Source organism: Episyrphus balteatus, chromosome 1 (assembly GCF_945859705.1).
Source record: "Episyrphus balteatus chromosome 1, idEpiBalt1.1, whole genome shotgun sequence".
Lineage (NCBI taxonomy): Eukaryota > Metazoa > Arthropoda > Insecta > Diptera > Syrphidae > Episyrphus > Episyrphus balteatus.
Window position 1 is genome coordinate 19,941,373 of NC_079134.1, and position 19,999 is coordinate 19,961,371.

General features: G+C 30.2%; 1 protein-coding gene across 1 annotated transcript in view; it reads left to right on the plus strand.

Moving 5' to 3' along the window:
- The first annotated feature begins 301 nt into the window (after positions 1-301).
- The window catches only part of LOC129907417 (homeotic protein spalt-major), a 55,367-nt gene continuing 35,669 nt past the window's right edge, over positions 302-19,999 (plus strand). The window contains exon 1 of the mRNA XM_055983617.1: positions 302-688. The gene's annotated coding sequence lies outside the window, so the exon portion shown is untranslated. The remainder of the gene's footprint in view (positions 689-19,999) is intronic.

Here is a 19,999-nt window from a genome sequence, read left to right on the forward strand (position 1 = left end):
ATTTTCGCAAAGAGGAAATTTTAGTATTTTTTTATATCCAAATAAGGATGACTATAGAATAGGTGGTGACTTTTTTAACTACTTGTCGTTTGGTCCTCCGTTATTTGTTTTTTTTTTTTGATGATGATTATAATGCAGAATATAATAATTGCTATTGTGCTAAAAATCTCTATTGTCTCGTGTTTATAAAAAAAAAATTGTTTTTATTATTTTCGAATTTTTTTTATAGGCGAATGAGAGTTATCCTTTCTTATAATAATTGTTTTTACAAAGGATATTCAAATCGGGTTGTTAGTTTTTAATGGTTAATGAGTTTTTATGATTATTTTTTGACAATCGTATAAATATTTGCAACTACTCTCGTATCGGAATGAAAGACGATGATTATTTTTTTAATGACGAAATGTTTACCATGTGATTGTTAAAATAGTTCGAAGGATTAAATAAGTGCAATGCGAAATATTGTTTGGTAATCGTGGATTTGCAATTTTTTTCGAAGAAAAACAAAAATTGCCATCACCAAAGTGCCGACGGTAAAAAACGAATGAACTTTTGCTGTGCGAATGTGAATTTTTTTTTTTTAGTTGGAAAAAATCGACTGCGTAGATAGAAATCTTGAATCTTGGAAAGACGAAAGATAGCAAATTTAATACATTTTAATGGATAGTAGCTGAGATTATTTTTGAAGGTTGGTATTTAAATAATTACATATTAAAAAAAAAATTCCTAACTTTTGAAAAATGAATATATGTTTTTGTTTCGCTTGTTTTGGCACTGAACATTTTAATGAAATTGTTAACCTATTATCCTAGATAAGACTTTAAGACACAGAAGAACCTTAAAAGAAGAGTACCTAAATAGTAAAGCCTTAAACCAAACTCCTCGCAAAATAATAATCCACTAGCTAGAAGACTTTTTAAGAAAGGTAAACAAAGTGTTCTGAAGTGAAGTGTGAAGTACCTATCTACCATTTGATTTCTAGTGTATCTTTATCATTGAGAAGCCTAGAGCAGGGCTTACTTACGGGTCTTACTCAAGTAGGTACATCAGTGACCTCAAAAAACAATAATTGAGTCCGATTGAAACATCGCACACAGCAGTATTGTCATACAAAACCTGGCCATCGTGGGTGTTGTTATTATTTCTGTTTAAAATGAGTATTCTTACAAGAAAATACAATATAAACCTAGTTTTTTGTTATTTTTATTTTTTTATCAAAAACTCAAAAATTTGGTTAATGGCCTGTACTCCGCCTGTTGACATTATTTTTCTCAAATTTTTTTCCTCATCCCTAATACGCAGTTCTCAGTTTTTTGTTCAAAAATTAATTTAGATCACCCAAAATAAAATACACTAATAATATCAGTAAATTTAATTTAAAAATAAAAAACGTTGCATAAAGTAAGGAGTATTTTCTATCATAAAGTGAAAAACTAATTGACCCTTAATTATCTAAAGAGCACTTAAGAGCAACCAATTTTTGTTGCATTGTGTTAAAGAATATATAAACTAACTCATAAGTTTGAATTCATCGCAGAATAACAGGGTAAACTAAAACAAAATCATTAAAGTTCAAATAATAACTTAACAAAAATATCAAGTTTTTAGATAAAAGTTCCAAGCCCGAAATTAAAATAGAAAACACCGTTAATAAATAACTGAAGAAGAATTATCCATTTAAATTTTTTAGATTTCTATAACAACACTTCGATATCGCATATAGAATAACACTTACCAAAATACTTTGCATTCAAATAAAATTGAGGTAGATGTAACAGTTAACTTTGAACTCATTTTTTAACGAGACACGATCGAAAAACAAAAAAATGAGTGCAGCATATTGCCACATGTTTATTTTGCACCCACTTTGATAAACTTTTTGGTGTCAATTTTGATTTTCAGAAAATCGGCTTATGACCAGGTTTTTACTGCAAATACTCCTATGTGCGTCGGGAAATACTTGTTATGGTCTAAAATCTAAATAGTGCAAATGTCATTGTTTAGAGAAGGCTAACAGGCCGCAGAAGAAAATAATATTTAAAGTAAAGCCGTTGATATAGGTAGCTCATGTAACTGAACATATGGCACTGAATTATATAAAGAAAAATTTAATTTTTTAAATAAGTAACTACCAGAGTTGTAACCTTGCTCTGTTCGGAGCATATTTGCCCAAAAGATCTACTCCAACCGTCCAGTTTTTTGTGACTTACTCCACTTTTTCCTTACTCAAAAATTGTTTACTTACCTTATCTACCTTGGATACGAATCTTTGAAAATGAATTTGTATTTATTGTAGGTAGGGATTATTGCAAACACAATTTTGAACCACTTACTTGAATTATGAAGTTTATAGAACAATTTATGAATTCAAATGACTTTACGAGGTTTTTCTTGACTTACTTTCTAATTTGTAGGAGGTTCATCGGTTTTAATAATAAATCATTTTTATCAAAAAACAAAACCGACTTCCATGGATCAAAACTTGGTTATAGTTCAAATAGTTCCTATTAGCAGAAATGAACGAATACCTTCTCCTTTTTGGAAGTCGTGTTGTCTACATATTTAACCTTTCCGCTTTCCAAAAAATATTTAAACCATTGATAAATACGTTCCTATGCTTTTCCAAAAATTGCATTGCACTTATGTTTTATACGTACTAGTTTATAATTGATTAGGTATAGAATCATACAGCAAAATGTATAAAAAGGTTTAGAAAACTTTAAATTAAAAACATGTTTTTTTTTTTAACATGAAATAAGTATTGTTAAAGAAATCAAATATTGAAAAAACGTTTCTTCGCTTAATTTTCTGGTTTTTCTTTTTTCTACCAATAATTTGTGAATACTTATCGGTTTTTTCTGAAATCCGAAAATAATCATGTTTAGTTTTCAAACTTTTTTTTTTACCAAACTTCCATGAAGAAACGGCTGAGAATTCTGTGATCAATTCAAGTAATTGAACATTGGAGAAGACAGTTGTTCCAATGTCATTACTGTACCTATATTTTTTACTAGAAAAACATAGTTTAAACATTTTAAAATATATTTCATTGTTAAGATGTTTGCAAATTTTAAAAAGGTGGCTAAGTACAATCAAGATTAAAAAAAAAAAGTAAATACCTACCGATACCGATGTTGAATGAGGTATTCCTATTCGATTTGGGTTATTTTTCAGTGACAACAATCTTTCGTTTTAGCATTTTAAACTGAAAACAAAATAAAAAATATACGCCTATATTGAAGCAAGTCGTTCAGACCTGTTGTTGTTATTCGCTATTGAAAAAAAAAATGTAAAAGTTGTTCCCGATTAGATTACTGGATAGCAAACATAAAGTTCTAAGCATTGTTCTATAACAACTTTTTCGAGAATTTTAAATTTAAATTGTTATTAATTAAATTCTTCCAAGAAATAGGTACCTACCTACCAAAACATATAAAAAAAATTGTCTCCGAAATGTTTAGAATTCTTTGTTTGTTATTCTAAATCCTTTATCTTTTATCAGGTAGGTACCTACTCTATAAATCTTGTCTATAAAGCTATCGAAAAACGAGCTCAAAACTCTATACCTATTTCAGCCTATAATATCAATGTTCCTTGCCCGAGTTTCCAATACTTTGAAGTCGTTTTCCTCTAAACTACAATTTTGCGGATTCGTGGTTTTGGCTTTGTGTCCACAACATCTTGTAGGTACCTACAGTGGGTAAAAAAAGTATTGGCAATTTTCCTTTTTTTTTAGATTTTATGCCATTGTAACGGGTTTTTTTCCAAAATGTATTTTTATCTAAACAACAGAACAAAACTACACCTTCTGGGTGTATTTTTGTTTCAAAGTTGAACATTGATTCATCCAAAAATATAACGGATTCTCAAAACTCTCAGGATTTATTTAAATATTTTTTGGCAAAATCCAAACGTTTTTTTCGGTTCACTTCCGAAATGAATGGCATTTTTCTAGCAGCCCTTCCGTAATATTTGTATTTGTGCTAAAGATAACGAAGAGTCTGCATACTAAAATGTTAACCGATGGTGTTTTAGAACTCCACTGCCATTTTTGGGGCACTATTTTGAATTTTTTGGTTGCAGTTCTCTCAAAAATTAACGTTTTTAACTATCAAAAAAACGATATCATCCAGTTTCTTTTCAAAATTTCGGTTGATCCGATGTTTTCGTGTTTTTTTATGATACTTCGAACCTTGAATAAACTGATATTTAACTTTCCACCGATTTCTTTGTACGATAAACCATCTTGGTGGAGAGTTATAGGTTTGTTTTAACACATCTACTCAACTCTTTAGACTTCGCGAAATTTCCATTTTTTTTTATTTTCCAAGGCTGAAAAACTTGATTATAGGTCGAAGCACTTTAATTAACTTTTTTTTTGTATGAAATAGCCTACGGTACTTTAATAAGGGCTCTTATTCAAAGATTAATGAGTTTTGCCAATACTTTTTTGAGGTATATTTTACAGTTTTTTTTTATTCCCTTCTTAACCTTTTAACCGAAGAAAACAAAAATACACCCAGAAGGTGTAGTTTTGTTCTGTTGTTTAGAATACAATTTTGAAAAAAAACATGTAACAATGGCATAAAATCTAAAAAAAAGTAAAATTGCCAATACTTTTTTTACCCACTGTATGCATGTTGTTAACCAATTATTTTTTTATTTTCAAATAATTCACATTTGAAATACCTAATTCATTATTGCGAACAGAATATTGTTTTACAGTATAACAAAGTCTAGACCTCTTCGGTTCGGTATAGTTTCATCAGTTTCTTAAATTTCAAAAAAACAACAAAAACCAACAATATCTATAGTTTATTTAATCGTGGATTCGACTTTTGGTAAATTAGTCGCTATTGTTTCCTTATTTTTATTCATAAATTTTGTTAAATTCAAAACAATCCTATCTTGTTTTGAAACACTTTTAAAAAATTAACCATTAATTCAAAGAAGGAACACCCACTAAATATTAAGCTTGAATAAAATCGATTTTTCTATCAAAAGTTCAAAATGAAGCTCAGACATAAATTAAGGCTCCACTTTTGTTGCCGTCTCTATATCGTCGTGTTTGATCGTTGTCCATATTTTCATTTTTAAAGGAATCTTTAAATTAAATCACGAGCAAAACAGCTTTTTTTGCTACAAGAAATCTTTTAACACTTAAAACTGAGGTAATCCATAACCCTCTATCTTTATACCACAGCCTTACCCTGTAACAACCTTCTCTCAATCACAAAAAGCTATGATCATTAAAATTTTAACAACTTGTCGGACAGTAGCCTTAACTGTTAATTTTTATTTGGCGGCATTATACGTTAGTAAACAACTCAATAACCAAATCATAAAGAAATAAGATAGCCAATTTAGAAAAAAATAATACAACCAACAACAAGTTGTTACTTATTTTTAATTAAATATTTGATATAAAAATTGTGCTTGAATTAAATCGATTTATTTATCCTTGGTTACAGTGCAAAAATATAGGTGTGTGGGTTCATACCTATATATCTATATCGTTTCATTTCATTTCATTTTATTAATCTTGATATATATAACTTTTGGTACCTACATTTCTTTATTTAATGGTATCTAATTATTACATTATAATGTAATTTTCAAGCTAAACATATCCAAATAGGTACTCAATGGATTATGGATTATGAATTTATGCACATAATTATGTAGGGTAAAAGCGGGTGAGATGACGCACTGTGGGGCAACTTGTATGGGAGACCGGAAAAAACTCAATTAAAACTAAACTACTGAACCAATTTTCATGAAATTTGCAGGAAAGGTAGCTAATAGCAAGACAAATCTACACCAATGACCACCCATTGCCACGCCCACTCAGAAAAAAATTATATTAAAAAATCAGAAATCAAGTTTTTGCAGCTGTAAATGACTTACTTCCAATCGCTTTTTTAGAAAAATCAAATTTTTTTGAGTTTATTTGAACATTTTATTGATAAATACCGTTTAAATTTTACATAAATAAAAAAAAAATCAAAAATTTTCAAAAAAGGAAAAATGTCCAAAAACGGTAGGTATGGCATTTTTTTTCAAAATTTAACTTTCTTGGAAACTTTTTTTTCCTTGGTTAGTTCTAAAATTTAAACGGCTACCAAGCCTAAACTTTTCCTTCAATTAGCGGAACATTCCATCAAATCATTCCATCCTTCTTTTGGAAACAAGTGGAACTAAAGATAAGAGAAGTGGAACTAAAGATAAGAGAATCTTCAAATAACCAGTTTTACTGTATTCCGATTCCGATAGTTATAAATAAAGTCAAAAAAGTGGCTTAGTGAAAAAAACATTTGTTTTAATAGGTAAATGTGCAATGCAGGTTTCATTAACACAAACTCCTGATCCCAACAGCGACTAAATTAGGAAAAACTTTAAAATTGTTGGTTTAAAATTTTTGTTTGCAATCTTATCAAAAATTTTGGGCTGTTTAGCAAAACGGACTTCACATTCAGATTCAGCATACCAAAATACATTTAGAAAGATTTGTCTGGCGAAAATAGCTGCATATTTCTTTTTTGCCTTATTTTTTTTTTTTTGGTTTTTTGAATGACTTTTTCAGATTGAAATTGCTATAAAAACCGAATACGGATGTCTCACAGTGGGGAAAAGGCGAAAAAAACCCAACTTTCGGAAGTACGATTTATTTTGATACTGCACGTGTTTCTAACAGTAAATTAGTTGAAGAATCAGAAAATGAAAACTGTTTTTCAAAAAAAAAATTGTGGTCCTGGAGATTATCGCTCAAAGTTGAAAAACAGTGAAAACTGATAAAAATACAAGTAGTTTCAAAATGATCTATTTTCCTTAAAATTTAAAGGTTTGAACCAATTTTTTTTGTAAATAGGCTTAAAATAAATTGACAAACAATATGGTACATTAGTTTAGCGAAAAAGAATTGAATACAATTTTTTTGACAAAAAAACATTCCATTTTAGTGACTTTTTAGGTTCAAATTAGGTTTTAACTACTGCCTCCGTCTGCCTCTGTTGGCGGATAGGTTTTCCTAGATAGTATTGAATCTCAGCAATAGTTTAAAAAAAAAAATCTCACCCGAAGACATGACGCGGCGGGAGGGATGGCGCACTTTAAATATCTTGTACATTTATTGCTCTAAAAATGTATGAAAAATATTTTTAGCTTTCTTTAAATATTTTAAATCGAAGTTGCCAGTATTCGTTTCTTTGACTTTGATACAAAAAATTAAAAAAAATTTCAAAGCAAATCATGTGATGATTTTTTTTCGAATTTTTTTTTTTTTTGTTTTTTTTTTTTTTTTGTTCCGATATTTTGTGAGTCGTTGGGATCTTAGATGCCCTTGATACACTTATACATACAAGAGAGTATATGCATTGCATGTGAAATCTGAGGTGTAGTTCTATCTGCTTTTTATGTGTGCTTACGAATAGGAATTATGCGAAAAAAGGTGAAATGGCGCAGTTTTTTGCGGGTGAAATGGCGCATTCCGTGCTAAATTTTTTTACTTGAGTATAGTGCTAGCATGTGCCATATCACCCTCAAAATATTTTTTTAAGTACACGTAATTCAGCCAAGTTCAAAAGGTTGTGTATGTGAACTTTTTAAACGTTTGCATTGACATAATTTGTATTTATTGCTTCGTTATGTATAAAACATTCTTTTAACTTAAAAAACAAGTAAAAACTAAATAGCTTCAAATTTGAAGGAAAACCAACTTCTTCTTTGTCGACGTTTCACGTGAAGTATTTAAAAATATAAAATTCTCTAAAACATAATTATACGTTGGATATTGAATATAGAACATTTTTGCGTTGTTAGAAATATGAAATGTGGTTAACTTTGAAAAATATGCCAAAAACAAAAAAGGTATGCCGTCTCACCCGCTTTTACCCTATACCGATACCTACCTCATCGTAGTAATATTTATTTCTTACCTACATCTCTTTATGAAAATAAAACACCCAATACGCCAGTTAAAAATGTTGCTGGGCACAGTAAATCCCTGGAGAAAAGGTATACATATCTCGTTATGTCTCGATGCACGACATTAGGGATATAATCGCCTTGTTTCTTATTTAATTTTATTTTTGTTTTCTTCTTTCTCTCGATGTTATTTCTCTTGGATACTCATTTGGGTGCATAATTAATGCTTAAAATAATGCACGCAAATTCGACGTAAATCGTTTTGATAAGAAAACGAATCCGAAAATGTTCATATTAATTAATGTTTGCGCAAAACAAAGATAATTTTGTATAAAAGTATCTACCCATACGGAGTAAGTACCTAACGTATTATTATGTTACACTTAACAGGAAACAATATTTTGACAGCACATTGAACCAAAATCAGCTTATAAGCAGTTTATAAGGCATCTACTTTGACTGAATGTTATTAATGTCCTTTTCTATCAATACCATTTTAACAGTTGACTTTTGATGTTTAACTTTGTTTCTAATTGATTAATTAAACTAGTTTTAAGGAATTTATGTTATTATTCGGCTCAAAATGAAAAAAAAAAAAAAAATAGAACATTGAAACAATCGCGTAGGTTGTTATTCGGTAACAATTGCGGTCATGAATACTATTGATTTTTCTTATTTTAATGAAATGAATATTAGAGTGGGCAGAAAAATGTATTATTTTTTAATTTCAAATCGTAATAGCGCGGAAAAGTAACAAATGGTAAAGACTAAGAAGGGTTTGAAAAATAGTCAAAATCGTTTCATATCTTTCGGTCAAGCATCGGTTCTGAAGTTTGAGAAGTTTGAAAAAATAAAATAAAAAAAACATGGTTCTTTTACATAAAAATTTGACCACCCTAATATCCTATTTTTTGAATATAAGTGCTAAATATTAAGTAGAAAAAAAAATTGGTTCAAATTGGTTAAGGACTTCCGGTGGCGCATGTCTTTCGAAATTTGTCAAAAATAATGGCAGAAATCCTATTTTTAAGATATTTTTTCTTTTTTTTCTTAACTATTTCTTATGTTATTATTTTTGCCTATTAAGAATTGAAAATGAAGAGACAATCAGTAAAAGTCATGAAGTCGCTGAAGATTTAAAATTTTTTTCGGTCAAGAAGGCTTTGAGTATTTATCAAAATTTTCGCCACACAGTGGTGCCTTTAATGCTTTTTGGCGTCAAAAATCATTTGCAGGTCCAATTCGTAATGAATGGTCATGTACACTTGAGCATATTAGTATAAGAAATACGAAAAAGGCATTTGTTATTTAAAATAGTGGTTACAAAATTGCGCACAGAATAATTGTTTAAGGAATCTTCTTTTTCGAAACTGTATATAAGCTAAAAATCTAGCTAAATTGATCTAAAAAAGATGTTTGACTTTTGATTTACAGTAGCGATCAAAAAAAATGCAAACAATAAAAACATTTGCATTTTTTTGCTCGTCTAAAAACGCATATTTAGTTAGACTTTTGACCAAATAATGGTTTTGGAGTAAAATAATCCACAAATTGACTCTGTTTAATGAAAATAAAACAGTTTCAATATGGCAAATTTGCCAAACTTAGTTCTTGTTCAAAACTCTTTAAACCTCTTTCGTTTGCATTTTTTTTGCTCACTACTGTACGTAACTGTTCATATGCAATGAAATAAATTCAAAAATTCAAAAAAAATCTTTTGATCATTACGATTTGAAATTCGAAAAAATGAATATATTGTTGAGTTAGACAATCCGTAAAAGTTTACTAGTCCAGTCAACGAAGTCAAAAAATTGCCTTCACCTCAAAAAAATTCAACAGTTTTGAAATTTGGCACAAACACTTTTTTAGATGACCCAAAAAAAAAGTCCCCAGGAGTCCGTCGCGACGCACAGTGGGACGAATGTATGGAAAAATCGGCATTTCTAATATCTTGTGTTTTAGTGACTGAAACTACGAAAAGTTGCATTAAGACGTCTATTTCGGAGGTCTAACTGAAGTCGTCCGGGTTAAATTCTAGGGGAAAACTTAGATCTATATAATTTTTTGATGAATATTGGTATATATCTCGATCATAATTTGATATATGTGAACTTTTTGACCGGAAATTTGACATCTTCTAAGAATTTTTGCATTTTTATAGAATTTGATCCCATCATTTTTGATTGAAATGGTAAAATGTTATAAATAATATTGGTTTAAAGAGCATTTTTTTGTTTAAAATTGATGTTATCACTTACGCAATCATGTATAGCTTTAGTTATATTCAGATTAGAATTCAGCCCTTATTCGTTAGCGCTCATGAACCGATTGAGTCTTCTAGAAGACTGCTCCATCTTCTACTTTACTTTGAGGCAATAAAATTTAGTTACTTCCTGTATTTGAGCTTCTACATCTCCTGTTGACTCCTCTAAGCCAAGAAGTTTTTGAATTTTCAAACAGAACCCATCAAATCGTCTGTTTTTGAACTATCCAGCCAAGTTTTTAAATTTTGGCCACTTTTGATATAAGGGGTCGAACCTAAAAAACGCGATTATAAGTACTTGGGGCTAATTGGGGCAAGATTTTTTTCTTGATTCCTTTAGAGGACACTTTCCTGAGTATAAAACCATAAAAACCCCAGAGAGCTATTTAGGTGTAAAAAAGAAAATCTTACTCAAAGTCAAAAAAATTTTTTTTTTTACCAACACTTGGAAAATCACTAATAAAAACAAAACTCAACAAAACAAAAAAATTTTTATAGTTAAAAATTAATTTATATACCTTGATGAGTGTTATTATCCATTATTAAATTAGTTTTTTACCGCACAAAAAATTTTGGGAGTAAGACATATTACAACTACAAATTACAACAATGTTTAGCACTCTATAACTTTTGCACTAATTGGACAACGCAAATAATTTTGATGCAGTTAGAACCTAAATATATTTGGGATTACATACCAATCACTCAAAAGTACCGCAATAATATTCGATTTTTTTATTTATTGCTATGGGTCGTCCCACTGTGCGACGACGCGGCATAAGCTCTAGCAGCAACTAAGAGAAACATGCAGTTTTTTCAGTTTTTACTTATTAAGGTTTTTACCCTTGCTCGCATCATTTAATTTTTATTTAAACATAAAAATGATGACATACCTAGATGATTTTGGGCTTAAATTATGTGAATTTCTTTTAAATTCGCGCATTCAAGGACTTAAGAAGAAGATGCAGAAATCCGCTTAATTAATGTGGACTCCGCTTGTTTTAAGGTGGTCTTTTTTTCTCCGTATGTGAATGAAATGGTCATTTATCCTAGCCTGGTGCCAATTTTGTTCAGATTTGCATTTACTTTTTGTTATTTTGATTGGACTGTTTTGTTTTCTTTATGTGTTCCGGAAAAGCTCCTGATAAAAGCAAACTCCACTGTCTAAACAAGCTTATATCTATACATACTTATCTATCAACCTTTTGTTATCTATCTTTAAATAGCTCACATTTATTTGAATTTCAAATTCAATAAATTCCAATTTTTATATACAATCTGTATAGTAACAATTAAAATCGGAAGGAATAATAATTTATAAAAGCATTGCACACAATTCACCATAAATGTACAGCTTATTTCTCAAACATTAAGTATCTATCTATACTGGTTAGATAGATACAACCACATTGCATCTATAATTTAATGAATCCATAAATTTCCCAAAGTTTTTCTTTTTTTTTCGAAGATGAATGGGCTATCAATTTCAATCAATCCTTCTCTTTTCTATAAACCAATTAATTTAACATTCTTAATCAATTGATGAAAAATCAAAGGAATATTTTTTTTCTGATACAAACACAAAATAAAAACAACAACAATTTTTTTTTTTGAAAATTCATTTATCTACAAAAAATAATCCACTAAAAACGCAATTTAATTGAAAACACACTCGCGTGGATTGTGAATTAATCAGCCAAAAATAAAATTAATTTTTTTCTTATCTTTTTTTTTTTTTTAATAAAAAATGAAACGAATCGAAAAAAATTGGTTTGTTTTCCCAACAACAATCAGAATACCGATCATAAACTTTACCAAAACGACTGATGGTGGTGGGGTTTGGGAAAGATACAAAATATTCATAAAGCAATCTTTTCTTGGCGCAATGAAATTTATCTTCCCGCCAATTATTTGAATTTATGAACAGCTATACCCTACACAGATGTAGAAGTTTGGATAAATGAAATACGCGAGATATGCAAGAACCAAGAGAGCTTATTAATTCCAACGCCACGAAGTACACAGAAATATACAAAAAAATCCAATATCAAACGTAAAATATCTAATGGAGAGCAAATCACCCCCAATGGTTTTCAACTCGGTCCAAAGGCTTTCAAGACTTGAAGTATCCAAGAGATTCCATCCAAAAAGGTGTTTGTTGAGATTCTTCAGAAGAGTGCCGCACTTGTTTACTTACAGCCACTTACCGTTAGTTATGTATATTCCATCTGACTCTTTGGTAATTCATGTGTTAGAATGTGCGATAAAAATTTTGTGAAGATAGATTACAGGGATTGATTTGATTTGAGGTTTTAGATTTGTGATGGGCGCAATGATGATGGAGATAATAGGCATCTAGGAGACCATGGTACTTTAGAGTTAATAGCATAAACTGAACTCAGCAGACAGGAAAATGTTTTAATTTGTACTATAAAAATATTTCTTGTAGAAATATAAGTCAATTAGCTATTAATTAAGGTTAAAAATGGTAGACCCTTTATTTTAAAGAGTTTTAACCTTTTTTTTTTAATATGACAACATGACAGAATTCTGCAAAACAATGGGGATCTCTTCATCGCCCACTACCATTTTTTCCAACTTAATTTATTATTGTCTTTCTATCTTTATGCTTTCCAAGTTGTTTTGTTTTTCTTTTTTGTTCTCCTTTTTCTGATTGAAGATTATAAAGGCCATTATTTATGTCTTGTCGTCTGACGATTTTAATTGCTCTATATAGATAAGATGTAAGTTGTAAGGTAGGTAAGGTATTGTTTAATGTTTATACTAAAAATGTATATCATACCTGCTATGAAATCAGATGACTGCTTCCCTTTACGTTATGCAAATTTCTTCATTTTACATTTTTTTTTTCATTTTTTGTTGATTGAAAAAAAAATTATGTGAAATTTATGATATATGTGTTACACTGTGTGACATACAAGATACAATTGACTATTGACTTTTTATTGTAACGAAGCGTCACACTTTCCTTCCCTTCGCCCACCAATTTCATTACAACAATTTGGCAACCACCCATTCCGGACTTTAACCTCGAAACCAAAATAACTGAAAGACCCGGACTATGCCAGCAATAGAAACACGACAGCATACATATTTGTTTCATCAAACAAAAAAATATTACTTTAATTAATTTTACATCGATTTTAATGTTTAATTTTATATAATTCACATTTGCTTTTTGTAAAAAGTTTAGTAAATAGAAGTGAGAAATTCTAATAAAACAGAAATCTTTTGAGTCTACTTTGAGTAGATAATTTCCCTTCAATACAAATATTTAAGCCATAATAGATATACCGTATTGTTGTAGAATTTTTAAATTTTGGCAAATTTTCTTTTTAAAAGTTAGCTAGGGAGATTACCTAGCGTCTCCCTCGCTTCCGAAGCCCCCTTGTCAGGTGCCGTGAAATAACGCCGAGCGAAATAACGCCGAATTCCAAAATTCGGCGTTATTTCACTTTACAAAAGCGAAATAACGCCGAATTTCAACATTCGGCCTTATTTCGCAAAGATAAAGTGAAATTACGCCGATTCGGCGTTACTTCACTTTTTCCTGCTAAGTGGAGCTTAGGAAAAATTTCTATGTTACCACCTGCAGTCAGTTTGGTATTGAAATGCCATATTTTTGGCACAGGACATAAGGCCCATGGAATAAAAGCCACTATTTATTTGTGGGGCTTACGTCCCGCTTAAGTGAGACATAAGTTCCAAATTAAATGTGGGGCTTATGTCAAACTCAGGTTGGACAAAAGACCCACAAATAAAGGATGGGCGTTATGTCTCACTAACAAAGAATTTACAAATTATAAAATTATCTCCCAACTGTATTTGGGATAGTTACATAATTCGATTTTGCACTTATGTGTCACCTTATTGGCAAATAAGCCGATTCAATAGTGTATCCAATCAAGGGGATTGCAGCAGAGCAGCATGCTCCCAGCCTCCAAACCTATTTCACTGTTTATAAACCTAAGTCCTGGGTTTTATTGTTTTATTTATGTGCATACCAAACAAAACAGAGATATGTTTGTGTTATAACTTGGCAAACGCGAAGCGAAAAATAAATTCTTACATAAGAATCTATTTAATTTTTGGAACCCGAACGCGAAGCGGAAAAAAATTTTGCCCACGGGAGAATCAATTTTGAGGTGTGAAAATAAAAATTCGCGCGAATTTTTATTTTCACACCTCAAAATTGATTCTCCCGTGGGCAAAATTTTTTTCCGCTTCGCGTTCGGGTTCCAAAAATTAAATAGATTCTTATGTAAGAATTTATTTTTCGCTTTGCTTTCCACCAACTAAAACAGTTGGAATCTATTTGTTTCTTATCATTATCTTATTCAAAGTTTCTTTTGCATTTAAAGAATCTGGAACAAAACGCGAATAAAATATAACAAAAGTTATAATTGTTCATTATTGTTTTATATTTCGAAAAGTGTGGGGCTTATGTCCCACTTGAATGCAAAATATATGGAGCTTATGTCCCACTCAAGTGGGATATAATTTTTAAGTGGGTTGACACCCACTCAAGTTGAACATAACTCCAATAAAAAAAAAAGTGGGTGCTATATCCCTGGGCCTTTTGTCCCTGCGCCATGTTTTTGTACATTCTTAAGACTAATCTGTTAATGAATAAATAAGAGGCACATAAGACAAAAAACTTTTTTGGAACCTATACCTCGATTGGATGGACATAAGTCCCGAATTGGTATTGGGGCCATTCTGCCTTAATAAATTAGGGCCTTATATGCCTTTGAAAATAAAAAAGGTTAGCAATTTAATATACGGGTTAACTTAGGTCCACTTCTATGCTCACTTTTCTAGCATTCGGCCTTATTTCTCACTTGGGACTCGGCGTTATTTCACTTTGACAAAGCGCAATAAGGCCGAATGTTGAAATTCGGCGTTATTTCGCTTTTGTAAAGTGAAATAACGCCGAATTTTGGAATTCGGCGTTATTTCGCTCGGCGTTATTTCACGGCACCCCCTTGTCACTTTGAGTTTAGGGTAGAGCTGGGCAAATCGTTCATTTCAAAAGATCGAATCGTTCAAAGATTGAATTGTTCAAAGATTGATTTCACCAAAGATTCGGTCTTTTCTATCAATCGTTCTTTCGTTCATTTATTCGAAACCATTTCTTTTTCACTCATTTCGTTCTGAAAAATGAGAGAAGAAACAAGAAATCGCATATAACCTTACATATTAACATTTCAATGCAACCATATAAAACAATTTTTCGTTTATATTTGAAAATATATTTTTGGAAAATTTTAATGGTAACTTTGATTATCAGTAAGGCATTATGTCTCCGCCAAGTTCAAAACGTCGAAATAGATACATCAAAAATAAAAAGAAGTCAAGGTCAGATATTCGATAGAAATTCCCAATCGAATCCGATTCAATTCAAACTCTGAACCTGCTTATATAAACTTGTATCAGTTGTATGCATGGAATCGAAATGATGATTGAGAATGAATGGAATGAACGAAATCCGAGTTCTGAGAGATTTTTTATGATGATTTTTGATTGTGAACGATTTGGATGAACAAAACGTTCTTTTCCACTTCGTGGTTTTTGATTGTAAACGATTTGGATGAACGAAACGTTCTTTTCCACTTCGTGGTTTTTGATTGTAAACGATTTGGATGAACGAAACGTTCTTTTCCACTTCGTGGTTTTTGATTGTAAACGATTTGGATGAACGAAACGCACTTTTCTACTTCGTACTTTCTTATTTTATGAACGAGATTGATATAAGGATTGATTGATTTGGTTAATAGTGATTGCAATCACTCAGAATTTTCGGTTAACGGGTCAAAAAGACCGAATCAATCACGATTGACACAGCTCTAGTTTAGGGTAGCACTTGCGAATAATAGGTCCTTCTCCGTCTCCGTCTGAGGTCACCACTTCACTCTGAGTTCAGTCATTGTCTCGTCTGCTTGTCTCCTACAGAGGCCACCATCTCACTCTGAGATTGGTCATTTTAGCTTATTTTGGGAACCCGTAGGACTGATTTCTTTTTATCTCCGTTTGAGATCTCCTACTCGCTTGGAGTATTGGGCATTATTTTTAAGTATTATAAAAGTATTTAAAAAAAAGTGTAAACTTAAAATGATTTTAAAATTTTGTTGGACTTAAGTCAGTCACTTTTTTCTATTGCTTAATCCTAGCTTAACTCTTTGCATTAAAATTAATTTGTAAGGATCAAGTCAAAATGTCTTTAAATTTTTTTGATAGATACTAAGGGCGAACCAATGTATTTAAAATATTTATTTATTTTTTATTTATATTAAGTTTATAAAAATTTAAACTCACCTGCATCAGTTTTGAAGAAAACATCATACATCACTTTTTGGCCCAACAAAGTTCTCAAAATTTGTGCATGATCCTAATTCAATGGACTGTAGTGTACAAAAAATGTACTACGAAATTTTGTCAAGTTATTTTTCAAGTTGGCGTGTTCAATTCTCATTTAAAAATACACAGAGAAAAATATGACCCGCTAAAAACTAACAGATTGCCATATTGTTTTACCGTCCATACATTTCATAAGGAAATATTATTAAAATCAACGATTAATAAGGTTGTTTTAAGGAGATTTCTTATTATTTTTATAGAAAAAATCTTATTAAAATTTGACTGAAAAGTTGATTTCTTTTGCAACTTAGCACTAGAACAAAAATCGCGATCAATATTTTCATGGCAGCTTGGTTCAGGTGGTAAGGTGCGCGACTAATGATTTGAAGTCTCCAGTTCGATTCCCAGCCCCACTTTTTTTTTATTTTTTTGCAGATTTTAAAACAATAAGGAAAACCCATTGTTTTAATAAGGTTTCCTTCTTGGATGAAAACCATAGAGAAATCTTATTGTTTTTGTTCTATTTTATGTGGTCTATTTTTCTCTGTGTAGAACAATATTTTTGATTATAGGTATTCCATAAATAACGAAAAGAAAAATTGATACGATGTGTTTTTTTTTTTTTTTTTTTTGATGACTCTCACTACCAACCCTTTACCCTTCAATAACACTTTTTGGTTTCTACACTCACTTTTGGGATCCTGTATATACATTTTCCGATAAGGGCTCTATAAGCCTTATCTACTTAACAAAAACACATATATGAAACTTACCTAATAGGTGTTATATGCTATATTTTAGAAAACTGCTCTTTTTGCCTAAACGGAGGAAAATATACCTCTTCGTCCTCATCATAATTTCTTCTTTGTCTCAAAGTCACTAACACATCCAAACTGTATGCTTAATATTGTTTTTCCTCCTACAAAAAAATAAAATTATTTTCCAAAATCGGAAACCCTAAGAAGTGTTCAATTTTGTTAAGGCAACCGTGTGTTATAATGTTCATGAGATAACATTACCGATTTTAGTGCACCGAAAAAAAAAAACCAATATCAATTTAACATTTTTAAATATCAAATTAACATTTTTTAAATATCAGCCAAAAATGCTCTATAAAATGTGTTTTATGATATTTAAAATGTTAAAACAGCATGTTTATTATCAGGATGATATTTAAATGTCACATTTTGGAAATTTTTTTTTGATCATTTTTTCATATCAATTTCTCATACCAAATTATTGAAAAATATTAAATAAAAAATTCTTAATGTGTACTAATTTAAAGGCGCTTTGTGTTTTTTCGAAGTAAAATGTATGATTTACTGAGAAAATTTGATCGGCAATAAAATTTTACTTCACATAGTTTGGGAGAAAATAACAAAACAATTATATCACCTATAGTAGAAAAAAATAATATCACCACTATTTTGTAAAAAATACCTATTCACTTTCAGTAATGTTTTGAAAAAAGAAAGAAAATACTTAAAATAATAAAAAAGAAAAAGAAAGAAATAGGTTTCATTATAATAAACTAAAACGTAAAATCTAGTCAACATTGATATTTTAATTGTCAAAGTGAAATTTTCACTATTCACCTAAAATTAAAAAATGTAAAAATGATATGATAAAATATCAAAATTGATAATTTAATTGTTGGACGACTTTTGTCACTCAAAAATGTTAATTTGATAGCTGTTATTATCAAATTTTTTTTTTCGGTGTAGGTACATGAGATAAAAAACAAAATTAGATTTAATTGGGTTTAACTTTTTCGTAGGTAGGTATTCATCAGACAATTTTTTTTAAGAACCAATATGTTGGTTCATGTCGTTTTGAGTAGGTAATTCGCCTCTAAAACAAAAACGAAAAAAAAAACAATCTTCCGTTTCCGAAAAATTGAGTTTTCAAAAGAAAAATTTCATTTTTTTTTTAATTAAAAAAAAAAACTATTTTTCGACTTTTTAAACTAAAGAAAGGGTAAAGGCAAAAAAAAAAACGGTACCGTTAATACAAATCTTGAGAAAATTATTTACAAAATTGGGAAGTACCTATACAAAAATAAAAACGCATTACATTCATATCTTAGTTAGAAGTGAACTAACCTTTGAAAAAAAAAAAAAAAAAAAATTAGTAACACCATAAAAACCCGAATTCATTGATATCTCCAGTGACCCATAAATATCACACTACCTGACATTATTTTATACTTGCATTTGAAAGAGAACTTAAGTGTTGCTGACAACCTACTAATGTAGCGCATCTCCTTTAAATTAAAAACATTTTGACTCTGTGGCAGGAGCATTATCAACATCATCAAATGAAACAAAAAACAGAAACCAAATTTCAATCGAAGAAGAAAGAAAGAAAAATGATAAAGAACAGAAGGAAACGGAAACTTTGAACTAAATGAGCTACTAATTTGTATCTAAATTCAGAACTTTACCGTGAAAATAATCTTCTATTTTAGGGTATATGAACTTTTTTTCGAAAAAAAAAACTTATTTATAAATTTTAAACATTTTTAAAACACTGACATAGACAAGACACACAGAGAAGTGAAACGAGACATTCATTTTACATTTTAACAAAACCATCAAAAGAGGGGAGAAAGAAGAAAGAAAGATTCTTCCTCCTGATGTGTCTCTGTGCCTTAAAAAATATTTAAAAACAAAAAAAAAAAAACAGAAAAAGAAATTATTATTTAACAAAATTGACTTTGGCACATGCTTTCAGAGCTCAATTCAAGTGGTGTTCCATAGATGACACCTGTCATCGTAATTGTACCCGGGAGAGAAATAATTTTGACTAAGAAATGTCAAACATGACAATGCACACATCAACAATTCCAAGCCAACAACATCCAGCACAAGCGTCAAGCACAGTCGAAGCGAAGTCATTTGCAAGATCGTTTCGAAATGGAGTGCTTCCGGTTAGGTTATTAGGTAAAAATACTTTGAGATAATTCATTTCAAAAGTTGTTGCGCCCTGAGGGTGGATGCACTATAATAATTGCGGCGCGGCATAAGCATCTTAAAAAGAAAAGAAGAGAGAAAGATGCTACATGTGTTATTGGGTTGTTGTGTTGATCTTTGATGGACTTTTGAAAGAAAGTAAAAGTTGAAGATTGGAAAGTAGGGTAGTAGGGAACTTTAAACTGATTAAATATATTTTTCTGAAAATGGAACAGCTGGTTTAGATTAAACTTGAAGAATATTTTCAACATAATTTGTTTCGATAATAAAATATAAAGTGGAAGGCAATAGACGTTTGCTAAAAGCTATTAAGGACGGTATATTATTTTTTGTATGGCACGGCAACATATCGTATCAATCTATGCAAAGGTACCAAATACCCGTCACGGCTTTTTCTCTTTTTTAAAACAGCTATGAAAGCTTTTATGCATTTAAATTAAGAAATAAAACGTACAAAGTTATA